Raw genomic sequence first — 17,406 nt, 5'->3', positions numbered from 1 at the left:
CCACACCATTTTGTTGTGGGGTACCAGGATCTATCTTCTTATGTCTAATACCTTTCTTGAAGCAATAACTCTTGAACTCATTAGATGTATATTCACCTCCATTGTCAGTATGGAAACACTTCAAAGGCTTTCTTTTCTCTCTTTTTGCCATGTTATGGAATTTCTTGAAGTGCTCAATTACCTGGTCTTCAGTTTTCAAAAAATACACCCACGCCTTTTGTGAAGCATCATCAATAAAAGTAATAAAATACTTATTGCCACCTAAGGACTTCACATCAATGGGACCACATACATCAAAATAAATGAGATCTAACAAATTGGGCTTTCTAGTAGAGGGAATGTGAAAAGACACTCTATGTTGTTTTCTAAATAAACAGTAATCACAAGGTTTAAGTGCTATACCTTTAGCAAAAGAATTGAGAGACTTCTTTTTCTAAAATCTGCAATCCCTTTTCACTCATGTGAGCTAGCCGCCTATGCCACAAGCTAGGCAAAGAATAAATCTTCATGAGTTGCACTAACAACATCTTTGCACACCTCTACTTTTTTTATTTATTAATCCACCTTTACTTGTGTCTTGTAAAGTGTACAACAAAACTTCCCTCCAACAAGCACCAATGATCCTTTAGAGAGCCTCCATTTACCATCTCTAAAATAGTTGCCATAGCCTTCTTTATCCAGAATATGAGTAAAAATCATATTTAAGCGCATATTAGGCACATGTCGCACATTCTTCAATGCCAAGGTGTATCCAGTATTAGTCTCAACACAAAAATCTCCAATTCTCATAATGTCAGCATAAATATTATTGCCCATCTTCACTTTTCCAAAGTCTCCTACTTTGTATGAAGTAAAGAGCTCATTTCTTGGAGTGACTTGATAGGAAGAGGCTGAGTCAATCACCCATTCAACATAAGGATGTGAAACATTACATTATTAATAATCTCCTATAGAGAGCACCACATCTTCAATTGTCGAGATAGTAGTGGTATTCTATTCCTCGGCCTTATTCTGATTTTCTCATCTTTCTATTTATTCTTCCAAGCCTTGCAGTTTCTTTTTATGTGTCCTTTTTTGTCACTATAGAAACACTTGAATTTTCCTTTCGATTTGATTGACTTATGGATTTACCATGCCCCTTAGAATTTCTAGTCTTACTCCTCCCCTTGTTCTCTGTGACAAAAGCCTGTGCATTATCCTTGCCTATGTCTTTCTTCTTGTTTCTTCATTGAACAAGCTATCCTTGTCCATTGCAAGTTGTAGCACACCATTTGGAGCAGAGTTACTAAGTGACACCACTAAAGTCTCCCAACTGTTAGGTAAGGAACTCAGAAGCAATAAAGCTTGAAGCTCATCATTAATTATCAACTTCATTATAACCATTTGATTTACCAAGTCTTAGAACTCACTCAAATACTCGGTAACAAATCTCTCTTCCTTAAGCTTCAAATTCACAAGGTTTCTAGCCATGAAAGCTTTATTTTAAGCCATCTTTCTTTCATAGAAACCCTTCAATTTTTCCCAAAGAACTTCTGCATTAGTCTCTTGAGATACATGATGAAACACACTCACATCAATGCATTGTCCAATAAATCCAATGGTTTTTCTATTTAACTTCTCCCAATCTTTATCAGACATCTTGCTTGGCTTAGCACTATCACCCTTAATAAGGTCATGCAAATCCTTACAGTAAAGGACATCCTCCATCATCAGCTTCCAAATTGAATAATTCGATGTTGAGAGTTTAATCATAGTGCTCATATTCATATTCATATTTTCCATTTAATTCAACACAAGACAATCACGTCCAACAACCAAAGCTCTGATACCATTTGTATGGATAAATCTTTGTCTATGTGTGAATTAAATTAAATATAACCCAAGCAATAAAGAAAATAGTAATCTACGGAAGCGATAAAAAAATCAACTAACAAGAACACCAAAAAATTACGTGGAAAACCCTTGAGTGTAAAGGGAAAAACCACGGGGCAAATCCGATCAATCCACTATAATAAAATAGAGATTACAACACTTAAGTTATACCCAAAACCTAAGTTCACAATAAATTGGGAAAATATAATAATACATCTAGGTACAAATACAACCTCACCACAAAACCCAAAAGCAAGATCTTCTACTCTGAATACTTCAACTCTATGTGATTATAGCACCCAAATAATTGTCCTAGAGAAAACTCCTAATTTATCTTCCTTGTGTGTCTTAAGCAAAAGCAAAATAACCTTCAGTGGGCTTCAAATCTGTGTTTTAGTTTTTAGTATCTCACTAAATCTCTCTCTATCATTAAACCACATGCACCAAGCTTTATATAAGAGCTTCTGTCGCCTGACATTCCTAATATAATTAGGAATAGATGTCTTTGACTTCTTGTGCAATTGGTACACCTATTTCTATATGAAATAGGATTCCATGTGGGCTGGACTTTTAGGTGTAGTCTTGTACCCTAACAAAAGCTAAAAGCTTGGAAAAGTGTTGAAAACACACGAGCTGTTTAAACCCCAAATAAAAGTTACGGCTTGGTTGATTTTACATTAACTTAATACTAAGTGCAGAATAGTGTAAACATAAGCGTATAAGCAAGACAACTACTCTAATCTATATTTAAAGCAACCTTGCAATAAAAATGAAATGAACAAGAGTAGGAAAGAGAGATGCAAACACATATAACACCAAGACGTGTTATCGAAGAGGAAACTGAAGAACTTGGTGAAAAACCTCTCCACCGTCCTCCAAGCAGAAATCGATTCACTAGACAATCAGTTGAGATACAAGGGTGAGCAAGAGACCCTCCAAGCCTAATCTACCCTTTGTACCTAAGCCCTCCAAGCTCTTACTCCAACAAGGCTTCTCGGAACCATATCTTGTCTAGTTTTTTAGATCCCACAACAAGTTCCATGTTGCATCTGCCACTCCAGGCTTCTTCCAATGATTCCTAGCAGTACCAAAACTTCACTTGACACTCTCAAATGGTGTGGTAAGTGTTTGGGCTATCAACCTTTTAGTAGTATGGAAACAGAGAGGTAGGAGATGAGGAATTTCCACTAGCAAATGTGTAGAGGATTGTGGGTATCTAATTCTCTAGGCGTTTGGCTAGGGTTTTCTCTTAGAAACTCTCTTTAACATTTGTGGGTAATGTGGGTGTAAATAGTGTAGGCACAGAAAGTGTGTATCAAATTGGACAGGCTGGTAGAGCAGAATGCCTCGCGGGTGTCTTGTAGGAAGGCCTTACCCGCGAGATACTCGTGAGAAACAACTGTCTCCATTTGGCCTGACTCTTCGCATTCCAGCACATGCAGGGCACATGATTCATTTCGCAGGTAGTTAAGTCGCGATATACTCGCGAGATATCTTCAGTCTTTAAATGTTAAGTCTTCACACACTCTCTCTCTATCACACAATCCTTATAGAGAAATCCCATAATAAATACAGGGTACAATAGATTGAATATAATTACAATCAAATTTGGCACGGAATATAAGCCAACAAAACAAATAGTTGTAAATAAAAACTTTACAATCTCCCCCTTTGGCTATTTCATGACAAAACCCCTAAAACATACTCTAGACTTAAACGTGAGTTTGGGAACAGTGGCAAAACTCACTCACATCTAATCTAGAAGTTGTGAAGCTTGCAAGCATATACTTGTTACTTGAAACACTTGCACACAAACAAAACTTTCATTAAGCTTATGACAAGTTAAATACAAGGTACGTACATGAGCAAGCAAAGTGCGATCAAGCTTGTAAGCACATCATAACATGTAAGCATATCTTTGATCAAACAAAAACCAGTAGTCATTAATGAATGACTACAATGAACATTTAGTAAGAAAATGCTCATCCAAACATGCAATGCAATTAAGAACAATCCAAAGGATTAATTGCATGTCCAACACTCAATCAATGCAAAATACACTAAGTACTTGCATCTAGGATAAAAGATCCTACTAGGGCACAAGAGTGAGGTACTTAAAATATATTAGCAACTTCTTAAAAGTACAAAAAAATGCTACAAAAGTATTGAGATAAACACAGAATAAACTGAAATAAAACTGAGATTAAAACAGAGTATTTAAGTTTTGAACAAAAGCTGTAAAATCTATAAGCATAAAGTAGCAGTTATAAAACCTAAAATAGATAGCAACTTCTTCTTCTTCTAGCTTCTTCTCCCTTTATCACCATACTCCCCCTATCAAAGGTCACCATACTCCCCCTATCAATGACATCATCTCCCCCTTTTTGTCATGAAATAGCTAGTCATTTTCTTCTAGCTTTTGTTGAATTTCGTCCAATTGAGTTTGGAGTGATGTGAGCTTTGAATCAAAATGATTATGGTACGAGTACATGATAGATACCAGCCCAGATATCTTGGTACTAATCTCTTGAAGAGCAGTGGTGATATTGTCTAATTGTTCATCATAGGCATAAGGTGTAGAGCTCGAGGTTCTCGACGGTGCATGACTTTCTTGCTTGGTGGTCTTCTTAGTGTGACTCATACTTGCATGAAGAGTACGAATGTTAATTGGACTTGGCCTTGGGTATGGGCGCTCATCTTCCAAGGGACGAACACCTTTGAGCTTCAAAATCCTTGAGATAAGGCGACAGAAAGGAATACAATTCCTTGAAGCAGTCCGATTAACTGTTTTTGCCAAGATGTGAAAAATATGAGAGCACACATCAATCTCTTCGTCAGTGATCAAATCATTCAAGAATAATGCTCGACCAAGATTCATATATCCGGTGCTTGACAAGGAATAGAGGTTGCTATACATGATCATTGAGAGAAGTCTTAATTCGGGAGAAAGGGATGCCACATTGATTGAAAGAAGTCTTAATTCGGGAGAAAGGGATGCCACATTGATTGACTTCTTATTGGAGGAGAATTTCAAATTAGCTCCTAAAGTCTTTTTAAGAAACTTTTCATCTGAGTTCAGCTCATCATATACCGGCGGTATAAGGAGTATTGGCCGGTTAATGTGTAGAATTTCTGCCAAGTACAGTGATGTTACAGAGAAACTTTTTCCTCGAACCCAACATTTTATCTCTTCTCCGACAACAATGGCATTGGCATAGAATTCCTTAACCATGTTCTCGTATGTATCCTCGAGAGTTAAAAGCAAAAAGTTCCAATCTTTTGTGGCAAACCATAAGGGTATATTTATGTCACTGAGTGAAGGCTGATCAACGACCCTTTCAACTAGCAAAGGAGCGTCACGAAAATAGTTCCTATAGTTTTGAAAAGCAGCAAAAGATCTGAACAGATCAGGGTCATAGACTTTAGTTGAGAAACGAGGCCTTTTTGACCTTGGTGACAGTTCATCAACATCAATGATTGAGTCTTTCCCTTTGCTGCTACCTCCTTTTACTGCAGATCTTTTAAAAGGAGACATCTGCACAAATGAACACAAAGCAAAGAACAACATTTGCACAAACACAAACCAGAACACAAAACTTGATTAGATTCAAGTTAGTTCCAAAACAAATGAAATAAAACTTAAAACAGAGCATAATTAACTCTAAACAACATGCTAAACACATAAAAACAAGAAAACATAAACACAATGCATGAAAACAAGTAACTGTGCATGTGTGTGCGTCTGTGTTAATGCATGAGAGTGTAGCACCAGATGCATGAGGGGTGCCTAGGTGTGTGCCTAGTGTGTGTAATATGGGCAAAGAATATGAAACACACAAACAGTGACAAAAAACTAATTAAGCAAGGTCATATAAGAATAAACCCATAAATTGAAGTCACTTGAATCCAATTTAGCACAAAAATGTCACTCGGACATTTTGTCGAACACCTAGCATGCACAATTGTAGTCTAAGTATGAACGATGCATGAACATGGTGAAGACTAGCCTTAATACATGTTAAAATGCCTTAAGAGGCCAACACAGATGCACAAAAGACAAATGAGACTCAGCCCAATCAGAGAATTTGAAAAATATGCACAAAAACTAGAAACCTAACCTAAATTTTCGAAAAACCCCAATTTTCAAAACCCTAACAAACATTATTGCAAAATCTAAGAAAATCACGAAGAAAATGTTGAAGAAAACATACCTTGATGTAGAAAAAACAGAAAAGATGCTTGAAATTGATGGGGTTTTGAAAGAAATTGATTTTAGGTTGAAAGGGGTTTGAAGGAAGTTGAGCAAGGGAAATGTGTGTGATTTGAAAAACTGTCACATCAACTATATAAAACTAAAAACATGCGTTTTTTGCGGGTTAGAGAGTAGCGAGACAGGCGCGAGACAGTCGCGAGAATGGCCACTAAAGCACATAAGCTTTCATGAAAGCTTAAAGTTGCGAAACAGTCACGATATCCTCTGTTTGAATTTTAAAAAAAATCTAGTTTCTGCCAAACAGCATTTCGCGAGAAGCTGTTGGTCGCGAGATAGTCACGAGACAATCGCGAGAGTCTCTGTGTGAATTTGCAAAAAGTTTATTTCCCTCAAACACTTTTTGCGGGAAGCTCTAAGTCACGAGATTCTCGCGAAACAACCCCTAAACCAGATTTTGATGAAAAACACAAAAATGCATTTTGACCAAAAATTAGACACATGAAAGTATAAAATCACTTTAAAAAACATATAAAACACTCAAAATCTTTTTGGGTTTGATTAGCATATACTTTAGCATACACATCACATTTGAACATATACAATCACACAAATGAGATAGGCATTAATAGAATCAAAGTCTTGTGTGTTGTGTGTGAGTATCAAATGTAGAATAGTCCTTAGACTAGAGTGAAGCTTCAATGATCAATTCAATCGAGTCATACATAACTGATACGAAATCAAGTGGACTATCTCCATTATAGAAATGAGTATATATGACCTCCCACAAGAAAATGATTACATAATTTAGAAGCTTTTCATTTGGCTTCTACATAAATCATAAATTGATTACATTTGATCCATTTTAGATGATACATCTCCCTTTTTGAGATCGGTGCTTGATATTTTTGATATATCAACATTTAGAAATAGCCTTTGGCTTTTTGGGCACCATTCATTTCAAAACACAAGTCGCTTTCCCTTTTTCCTAGTCAAATACTAGTACGTGCGACAGGCTTTTAGAACTCGATATCTCTTTTCAATTTGAGATTTACATTTACTGAGCTCCTTTGCAAAAACATAAAAATAAAGTGAGAAGAGATATAGACACAAGTCTATGTAAGTATCAAGACCATCAAGACTATTGACCAATCATTTATGACAAGCTTGAAGATCTATTTACAACAATCACACATAGTTTTCAAGATTTCTTCCACCCAGATAAATGTGCATATAATTATAAGCTAAGCTCAGAAATGCATTATGCCATTAGTACGAAGGTACTAGGCCAAACTCACATGAGATATACACAAAACACGTGATCAAACTTTTTAAAAAATTTTCAACTTTTTATGGGTTTTTGAATTTTTGAACACAATTAAAAACAAAACAAAACAAAAATAAAGCAAAAACTTGAAAAAGAAACATGCAATCAAATGCGACATGTGAAACCTTAACAACAGATATGCAATAATGAACAAAGAAGGTCCACACACAAAGATAGAGTTCAAGGAATGATACCGACACCAATGGTCTTACACAAAGATTCAAACTTCGGACCATCAAGAGGTTTAGTAAATATATCTGCCTTCTGGTTGTCAATGGTGATGAACTCCAAATACACCGTCTTTTCCTCCACCAAATCTCGAATGAAGTGGTACTGAATCTCGATATGCTTTGATTTCGAGTGTTAGATTGGATTCTTTGATAGATTTATGGCACTTGTGTTATCATAGAACACACACATAGTGTCTTGAGTAATTCTATAATCATGTAGAAGCTTCTTCATCCATAATAATTGTGCACAACAACTTGCTGCTGCAATGTATTCAGCTTCAGCCGTTGAAAGAGAGACTGAATTTTTTTTTTGCTCATCCATGACACCAAGTTATTTCCAAGAAAAAAACACTCACCAGAAGTGCTTTTTCTCTCATCAATACATCCGGCCCAATCAACATTAGAATATCCAGCTAGGCATTCATTCGAGTCTCTTGAATACCAAATTCCATAATCGGATGTGCCATTTATGTAGCGGATAATTCGTTTGACTGTAGTCAAGTGTGATTCTTTGGGTGCTGCCTGGAATCTAGCACAAACTCCAAAACTAAATGCTATGTCTGGTTTGCTAGCAGTGAGATATAAGAGACTACCGATCATGCTTTGATAGAGTGTTGGATTCACTTCTATACCTGTTGCATCACGACTCAATTTTGCTAAGGAACTCATGGGAGTGGAAGTGTGCTTCTTTGAGTCTAGGCCAAATCGTTTTACAAGATTTTTGGCATATTTCTCTTGAGAGATGAATATCCTATCATCTCGTTGTTTCACTTGAAGCCCTAAGAAATAGTTCAACTCTCCCACCATGCTCATCTCAAACTCCCTTTTCATTTCTTCTGAGAATTCATGATCTAGATGATTGATTATGGATCCCAAGACAATGTCATCCACATATACTTGAGCAACAAGGAGATAATTTTCATCTCTTTTGACAAACAAAGTTTGATCAGTTTGACCTCTTGTGAAACCATGATCTAAAAGATATATGGTGAGGCAATCATACCAAGCTCTTGGTGCTTGTTTCAACCCATATAATCTTCTTCAGCCTTAACACGTGTTCAGGAAAATTAGGGTCCTGAAACCCTTTTGGTTGTTCCACAAACACTTCTTCATTTAAAAATTCATTCAAGAAAGCATTCTTCACATCCATTTGATACAACTTGAAGTTTATAATGCATACTATGGAGAGAAGAACTCGAATTGACTCTAATCTTGCAACCGATGCAAAAGACTTATCAAAATCTATACCTTCAACTTGAGTATACCCTTGAGCCACCAATCTCGATTTATTTCGTACAACTTCACCATCTTCATCAATTTTGTTCTTGAAGATCCACTTGGTGCCGATGACATGTGTATCCTTGGGCCTTGGTACCAGCTCCTATACATCATTTCTAACAAATTGGTGCAACTCTTGGTGCGTGGACTCTACCCAATTCACATCCTTCAATGCTTCCTCCACTTTCTTTGGTTCAAACTGAGCAAGATAGCAGTTGTATGTCACATGATTCACAATATAAGCTCATTATTTTCTCAGCCAAAGTCCTTCATCTAAGTCACCAATGATAGTGCTTGAGGGATGATTGAGGATTACTCTTGATGATGGTCTTTGGAAAGTGGAAGGTTCCTCATCACGTGAGATTGGAGGTTGAACTTTCGGAGGGGTGAGTGGACTAGGAGATCCTTGAGTGGATCTAGTCACCCTTCTTGGTATAAGAGGTGTAGACTCCTCTTCCGACGATTCTTTCTCAGCATCTTCACCTTGAGACATTTCATCGTCTTGCTCATTCTTCTTAAGGGTTTGGCCTTCACCCTCATCATCAATACCTTTTGTCACAGATATTGTCCTTGATGACCACATTTATCGATTCCATCATCGTCTTAGTGCGCTTGTTATACACTCTATATGCTCGGCTATTTGTAGAGTAACCTAGGAATATCCCTTCATCACTTTTAGCATCAAATTTTCCAGGATTCTCCCTATCATTGAGAATGTAACACTTACTTCCAAATATTCAAAAATATTTCACTTTTGGTTTCTTCTCTCTCCATATTTCATATGATGTCTTCTTAGTTCTTGCTCAGAAATAAATTCTATTTCCAATGTGACAAGATGTATTCACAGCTTCAGCCCAGAACTTCTGTGGAATGTTTTTGTTGAGTAACATTACTCTAGCCATTTCTTGGATCACCCGGCTCTTTCTTTCAACCACCCCATTCTGTTGTGGAGTTTTTGTAGCTGAAAATTCCTTCTTAATGCCATGTTCATTGCAGAATGCTTCAAACTTAGCATTTTCAAACTCTTTCCCATGATCACTTCTGATTCTAACTAGGGGAACTCCTTTTTCATTCTGCAACCTCTTGCATAACCTTTCCAACTTATCACATGCTTCCGACTTCTCCCTAAGAAAGTCCACCCAAGAAAATCTTGAGAAATCGTCGACAACCACCATCATATAGTGCTTTCCACCCATGCTTTCTGTTCTAGTTGGATCCATCAGATCCACATGTAGTAATTCCAAGGGACGAGAAGTAGTAACTACATTTACTTTAGGATGACTTGACTTTATTTGTTTTCCCAATTGACGTGGACCACAAACACTCTTCTCAATTTTTCCAAACTTTGGTAAACCAACCATAGCTTTAAGTTTCGAGACTTTTGCTACTTGTTTGTAATTAGCATGTCCAAGACGTTGATGCCACAACTCCAAAAGATTCACTCGAGCACTCCTACATGCTATGCTTGGTTTAGGAATGACTCCATAACAATTGTCGGTGGTCCTTAGTCCTTTCAAAACTTAAACACCTTCTTCATTCAGAATTAGACACCCTTTCTTTGAAAATTGGACAAGGAAATCTTCATCACAAATTTAAGTGATATTCAGCAAGTTCACTTTTTATCCCTTAATGTACAACACATCAGTTAATAATGGCAGTCCTAGTATATCCACTGTTCCCTTGCCAAGAACTTGTGAGTGACTACCATCCCCAAATGTCACGAAACCGTCTTCCTTCTCTTTGAGATTTTTGAACAAAGACTTATCTCCTGTCATATGCCTTGAACAACCGTTGTCAAGATACCACAAACATGAATTAAATACTTTCAAAGTGGTATGAACAAAAAGGCTAGCATGTGAGATACATTCTTGACCATTAAAGGACATCTTGTTTTTCTTAGCTTTACTCACAGATAAGTGTAACTCCCTTTTCAAACAATCAATTTTGTCACTCAAGTGTCTATTCCTTCTCTTATGTTCATCAATTAAGGAATTCGACTCACATAAGCTGTTATGAATATCATGATTCCTATTAACTAAAGATTTCAGCATGTGTATACAGATTCTAGCATATTTCTTAGATTTGAATAACTCTAAAAGATCATTACTAAAACATTCTCCAAATATGCTCATATAGTCATTTTCACAAACACCTTTACTCTGCTTCATGTTGGCCTTAGCCAAATCACTTTTCATATCACACTAAGGGGTCTAGGATCACACTTAGATATTTAAACTACAGCGAGTGTACCTGCTCTGATATCAATTGAAAGCTCGAAAAAGTGTTGAAAACATACGAGTTGTTTGGACCCCCAAATAAAAGTTACGGCTTGGTTGATTTTACACTAACTTAATACTAAGTGTGAAATAGTGTAAACACAAGCGTATAAACAAGACAACTACTCTCATCCATATTTAAAGCAACCTAGCAGTAAAAATGAAATGAACAAGAGTAGAGAAGAGAGATGAAAATACAGATGACACCGAGACGTGTTATTGAAGAGAAAACCGAAGAATTCGGTGAAAAACCTCTCCGCCACCCTCCAAGCAGAAATCAATCAACTAGACAATCAGTTGAGATACAAGGGTGAGCAAGAGACCTTCCAAGCCTAATCTACCCTCTGTACCTAAGCCCTCCAAGCTCCTACTCTAACAAGACTTCTCGGAACCGTGTCTTGTCTAGTTCTCCAGATCCTGCAACAAGCTCCATGTTGCATTTGTCATTCCAAGCTTCTTCCAATACTTCCCAGCAGCACCAAAACTTCACTTGACACTCTCAAAGGGTGTGGTAAGTGTTTGGGCTATCAACCTCTCAATGGTATGGAAATGGAGAGGTAGGAGATGAGGAATTTCCACTAGCAAATGTATAGAGGATTGTGGGTATGACAATCTCTAATTCTCTAGGTGTATGGCTAGGGTTTTCTCTCAGAAGCTCTCCTTAATATTTGTGGGTAATGTGGATATAAATAGTGTAGGCACAAAAAGTGTGTATCAGACTGGACAGGCTGGCAAAGCAGAATGCCTCGCGGGTGTCTCGCGGAAAGGCCTTACCTGCGAGATACTCTTGAGACACATTTGTCTTCATCTAGCTTGATTTTTCGCATTGCAGCACGTGCAGGGCACATGATTCATTTTGCGGGTAGCTAAGTCATGATATACCCATGAGAAATCTTCAGTCTTCAGATGCTTGAGTCTTCACACTCTCTCTTTCTCTCTATCACGTAACCCTTACAGAGAAATCCCACAATAAATACAGGGTACAACAGATTGAATATAATTACAATCAAATTTGGCACGGAATATAAGCCAACAAAACAAATAGTTGTAAATAACAACTTTACAGAAACCTTACCTAGATTTCCTTCGAGGGTCAGGGAATAATATCGGTGGAACCGGGGCTGAGTTTTCCTGGGATGACAAGTATGTCGGTGCAGAGGTCCTATTTGCGAAGGTAGTATCTTTCTTGTATTCATAATGTTGGATTTGTCTCATATTTGTTAATAGTACACTTATCAAAGTGCCTTATAAGTTGAAAGGAGCGAGGTGGAGATATGAGATAATACCCTGATAGGTTTTTAGACCCCTTAAACCAACCAGATTAACTAAGTTAATTAGCCAAGTGATTAACTTAGTCAATTTATGCAATTTTAGGTTATCACAAATACACAATCATATCAAGAATATAAAGTAGCGGAAAAGTAAATAACACAATGATATGATGACCCAGAAAAACACACAGTAAAAACTTGGGGAGGATTTGACCTAATAATCCTCAAGGTAAACTTGAATCCACTATCTGAAAGAATCGAAGTTCATACAAAAGGACTTACAAGCTCCCCGCTTGATTTCCTAATGCTACCCACCAGTAGAACATACTGACAAGACCACGTGCAAGCTCCGAATCCACAAACTCCTTCTTTCTTGGATTCTCCACAAGATACAAGCATTCACACTTGTTATTCTTTAAGCTCCAATGGCAGCAACTGAGTTGATCATCAAGATGTTGAAGTAATCTCTACCTTGAAAACCCTAAATTTATGTGAAGGAAAGCTCCTCAATAATCTCACAAGAGATTCACACAAACAGCAAAGTATGAGCAATAATACAACCAGAGCAACTCACAAAGACGTGGCTAGAGTTTTGTTTTTATACCTAGATCAAAAACAGAAAACCCAAAATGTTTAATGAGATAGGGCTAAGTTGGAAATTCTGCAGAAAAATATTTTGGTAGACTTTCGATCGATTGAGTCTAGCTGAAATGCATCAATGCATCTGCAGCCTCTCGATTCCAACTTTACATAAATTAGACAACTTTGAGTAAGCCTAAACAAGACTAAACATATTTTTTTGATCATGGTTTGCCAACATTACACATTAGAGTTCTAAATACATTAAATTCTAAGTCTTTTGAACTTAACAAACTCCCCTTTTGGCAATCTGTGACAAAACACAAAATAAAATCTCAAAGTTTACAAATAAAAGCCCTTTACAAAAATAATGCTCATAAACACAAATTCAATCCTAACTACTATCCATCAGTTGTAAGTGTAGACAGCAGCTCAATTGAATTAGGCTGTATATTTCTGAAACACTCAACAAACGCATTAATGCATGTATAACGGAAAAATAGTAAATCAACAATTATGTAAACTAACTCTCCCCCTAAGTTAAATACATCAAAAATAAAACATTCTTGTATTTTGCACACATATTCCCACATTTCAAATAAATCTCCCCATTTTTATCACGTATTGACAAAGACAATCCAATAAAGAGTAAACATACGCAATAAAGGATAAGAGAAAATAGAAAATCAAGGGAACACAAAACAATTAAACTCTATAGAAAATAGAGACAACTCACCCTATGAACAACAATGGTTAAAAACAAGATTCTCCCCCTATAAAAATAGGAAACACAAAACAAGGGTTGGGAAAAACAGTTTTGGGGAAAAATAAGGGGGGGGGGGAAAATAAAAAGACACAAACCAAGTTTTTTTTTAAAAAGTTGAGGATACACATGAAAAAAAAATATTCTCTCTTTCAATAAAATGCAAACATGGCACTATGTGACTTATAAACAATTGCATGAGTAGAGAAAATATTTGCACATTGATTATCCATTATATCTCTTAAAAAAAATATTTTCTACAGTTTACACATAAAAAAAGGCATATGCTAGAAAGTACATAGCTCAAAAATTAATCAATCAATTGTTTGATCAAGTTGAGTACCTAATGTAGCAAAGTGTATGCATGTTATGTGTGAAAACAATGAGAGATATGACTGCAAAACTGCAAAATGGATACAAAAACAATGCAATGCATATGAATCCTAAACATACATGATGCATGAAAAAATATGTCATGATGCATGCTCTAATGCAGTGAAACTAAGTTCAATATAAATTTAAATTCACAAAATTGGCTTGCGCACAGAGTTTCTAATAAAAACCCCAAAATTGAAAATCACTTATTAAGATTTTAGAAAAATTTGACTAATTGATCATCATACAAGCTAGAATACTTAATATAATGATCAATTACATCAATTCAACAAGCCAATTGCATCAATTGAACCCAATTTGAACAAAATCCCCAATACGGGTACATTCAAGCTCTAGAAATTCTAATTTCTCAAACTTTAAACACATTTTGCATTGAGATCAAGGAACTTTTAATCTTGGATGGCCACAACAAGATCACACACAATAAAATGTACCAAGTTTAACAAAGAGTAACTTGTGTAGTGTGTGCAACTAGCAAAAACTTGAGATATATTTTAGGTGATATGTGAATAGCAATCAATCACAAAGTCTACAAAATCCATCACATAGAATTCAAAAGAGACTATCACCTAAAGAGTTACATCATATAACTCCCACATCTCCTAGAACATAAGCTTGCAATCATGTAAGTTTTTTGAATTTTGCCTCATAATATACACACCAATTTTAATTATGTGATTTGGCATCAAGCCTAATAGTACACACCAATTTTAAACATTAAGCAATTAAACCGAGGCTACACCTTATGTTTTTTTTGTGCATGTGCTACACTTTCTCGAGCACAGAATCTTACGATATGCACTAAGGTATTCGTGATTGGCTAGTGAACAGTGGTGAGATGGTTATTTATGCATTTTTAAAAAGGATCAAGTCCGACAGTCAAATAACATGTGACTTCAAGATTAAGATAAAATGATAAACACCATAAACATCTTTCCCACATAACATGCACCACAAAGTTTCAACTAGTAAAGTGCAATTAATAAGTTCATCAAAGCTAAACAAGGTACATAAACCTGTTATGTAAAGATAGGATAGCCAATCTTTGATTATAAATCCAAGATGTGAAATACAAAACACGAAAATATTTTTGGTTTAAAAAAAATTTATAACCAAAAACAAAAAGCATACTTTATGCTAAATGATTAATGCAAATGCAATGCATGACAGTACTTAGCTAAGCTATAGAGGGTATACAAACAAGAAATATCAATTTCTTAATTAACCCATGAGTACATGTACAAACTAGTACATACTCACACAAAAAAAAAAAAAAAAAAAAAAAAACATGACCAAAAATAGAAACAAAACATGTCCACAAATAATTGAAAGAATTAAATCAGGGACAAGTCAGCAACACTCACCTTAAAGAATCTTTTCTCACCCATCTAGCACGAGTCTTCAGCTTTGTAGGTGAAAAACCATGAGAAGCAGAGTGTATTTGAGAAATTACACCAATTTTCTGAGAAAGACTGAAATCTTGCAAATTTCTTTCACAAGCCAACAAGTTTAAAATTTTCAAAAACATACGAAATAATTTATTTGGACTTATGGTAGGAGAAATATCATCACATATCCTAGATTGACATATAGAATGCTTAAATTTCAATTTATGACAATTAGGACGAATATGACCACGGACACCACAAAAGTGACAGACAGGAACAAATTTAGGAATATTAGTATTCCTAACAACAAATCTAGTCTCAGATTTTGGTTTTTGCCTCAACAAAGAACAATTTGGTCTAATATGACCAACAACACCACAAAGGTGACAGGTAGGCACAAAAACAAATTTATTATGTTCTCTAACAATAGGTTTAGACATAGGTTTAGAAACTTCAGCGTCTACATCAAAACTTTTACATTTGTCTAACCTAGCAACATAAGCTTTTTCTTTATTATTCCTTTTGAAAGGAGGGATATAAACTTTCTCAGTTTTAGACTTAAGAGAAACAAAAACACTTCTGTTATCAACAGCAGGCTTAGTACTATTCAAATTTTCAATCTTAGCTTTAGATTCAACTAACTCTTGTTCCAAGCTTTTCATCTTCTCATCTTGAGAGGAAATTTGACTTCTCAAAAATTCATTCTTTTTATTAGACTTATCCAATCTCACAATCAATTCCTCTTTTTCAAGATTAGCCAATGTTAACTCTTCTTTAAATTTCTTAGAAATTTTCATAGATTTCACTAATTCCTTACGAAGAGTTTCACAGACATCAATAAAATCAACAAAAACAACAATGTCCTTTTTATTCAAATCATCACAAACATGAGTAGAAAGACACTTCAAATTATCCATGATAACATGGGTCAAGGATCAGCTTTTAGATCAAAAGATCTACAAGAAAAGAGCTACCTGCTCTGATACCACTTGATACAGTTTTTAAACCCCTTAAATCAACCAGATTAACCTAGTTAATTAGCCAAGTGATTAACTTAGTCAATTTATGCAATTTTAGGTTATCACAAACACACAATCATATCAAGAATATAAAGCAATAGAAAAGTAAATAACACAATGATATGATGACCTAGGAAACCACACGGTAAAAACTTGGAGAGGATTTGACCTAGCTATCCTCAAGGTAAACTTGAATCCACTATATGAAAGAATCGAAGTTCATATAAAGGACTTACAAACTCCCCACTTGACTTCCTAATGCTACCTACTAGTAGAACTTACTGACATGACCACGTGCAAGCTCCGAATCCACGGACTCCTTTTTTCTTGGATTCTCCACAAGATACAAGCATCCACACTTGTTATTCTTTAAACTCCAATGGCAGCAACTAAGTTGATCATCAAGATGTTGAAGCAATCTCTACCTTGAAAACCCTAAGTTTATGTGAAGGAAAACTCCTCAATGATCTCACAAGAGATTCACACAAACCGTAAAGTATGAACAACAATACAACTAGAGCAACTCACAAAAACGTGGCTAGGGTTTTGTTTTTATACCTAGGGCAAAAACAGGAAACCCAAAACGTTTAATGAGATAGTGCTGAGTTGGAAATTCTGCAGAAAAACATTCTGGCCGACTTTCGATCGATCGAGTCTAACCTTCTATTGATCGAGCCAGGCTGAAATGCACCAATGCATTTACAGCCTCTCGATTTCAACTTTACATAAATTAGACAACTTTGAGCAAGCCTAAACAAGACTAAACATATTGTTTTGATTATGGTTTGCCAACATTA

The 17,406-nt window shown here is 35.9% G+C and overlaps 1 pseudogene; it reads left to right on the top strand.

Annotated features, from left to right (window-relative positions):
• LOC111998285 (endoglucanase 15-like) overlaps positions 1–17,406 on the top strand; it is a 30,585-nt pseudogene that overhangs the window by 12,051 nt on the left and 1,128 nt on the right.

The sequence above is a fragment of the Quercus suber genome, unplaced genomic scaffold (genome assembly GCF_002906115.3).
Source record: "Quercus suber isolate HL8 unplaced genomic scaffold, Cork oak 2.0 scaffold_75, whole genome shotgun sequence".
NCBI lineage: Eukaryota > Viridiplantae > Streptophyta > Magnoliopsida > Fagales > Fagaceae > Quercus > Quercus suber.
Note: the sequence above shows the minus strand (reverse complement) of the source record. Positions and strands in the feature narration are given on the sequence as shown.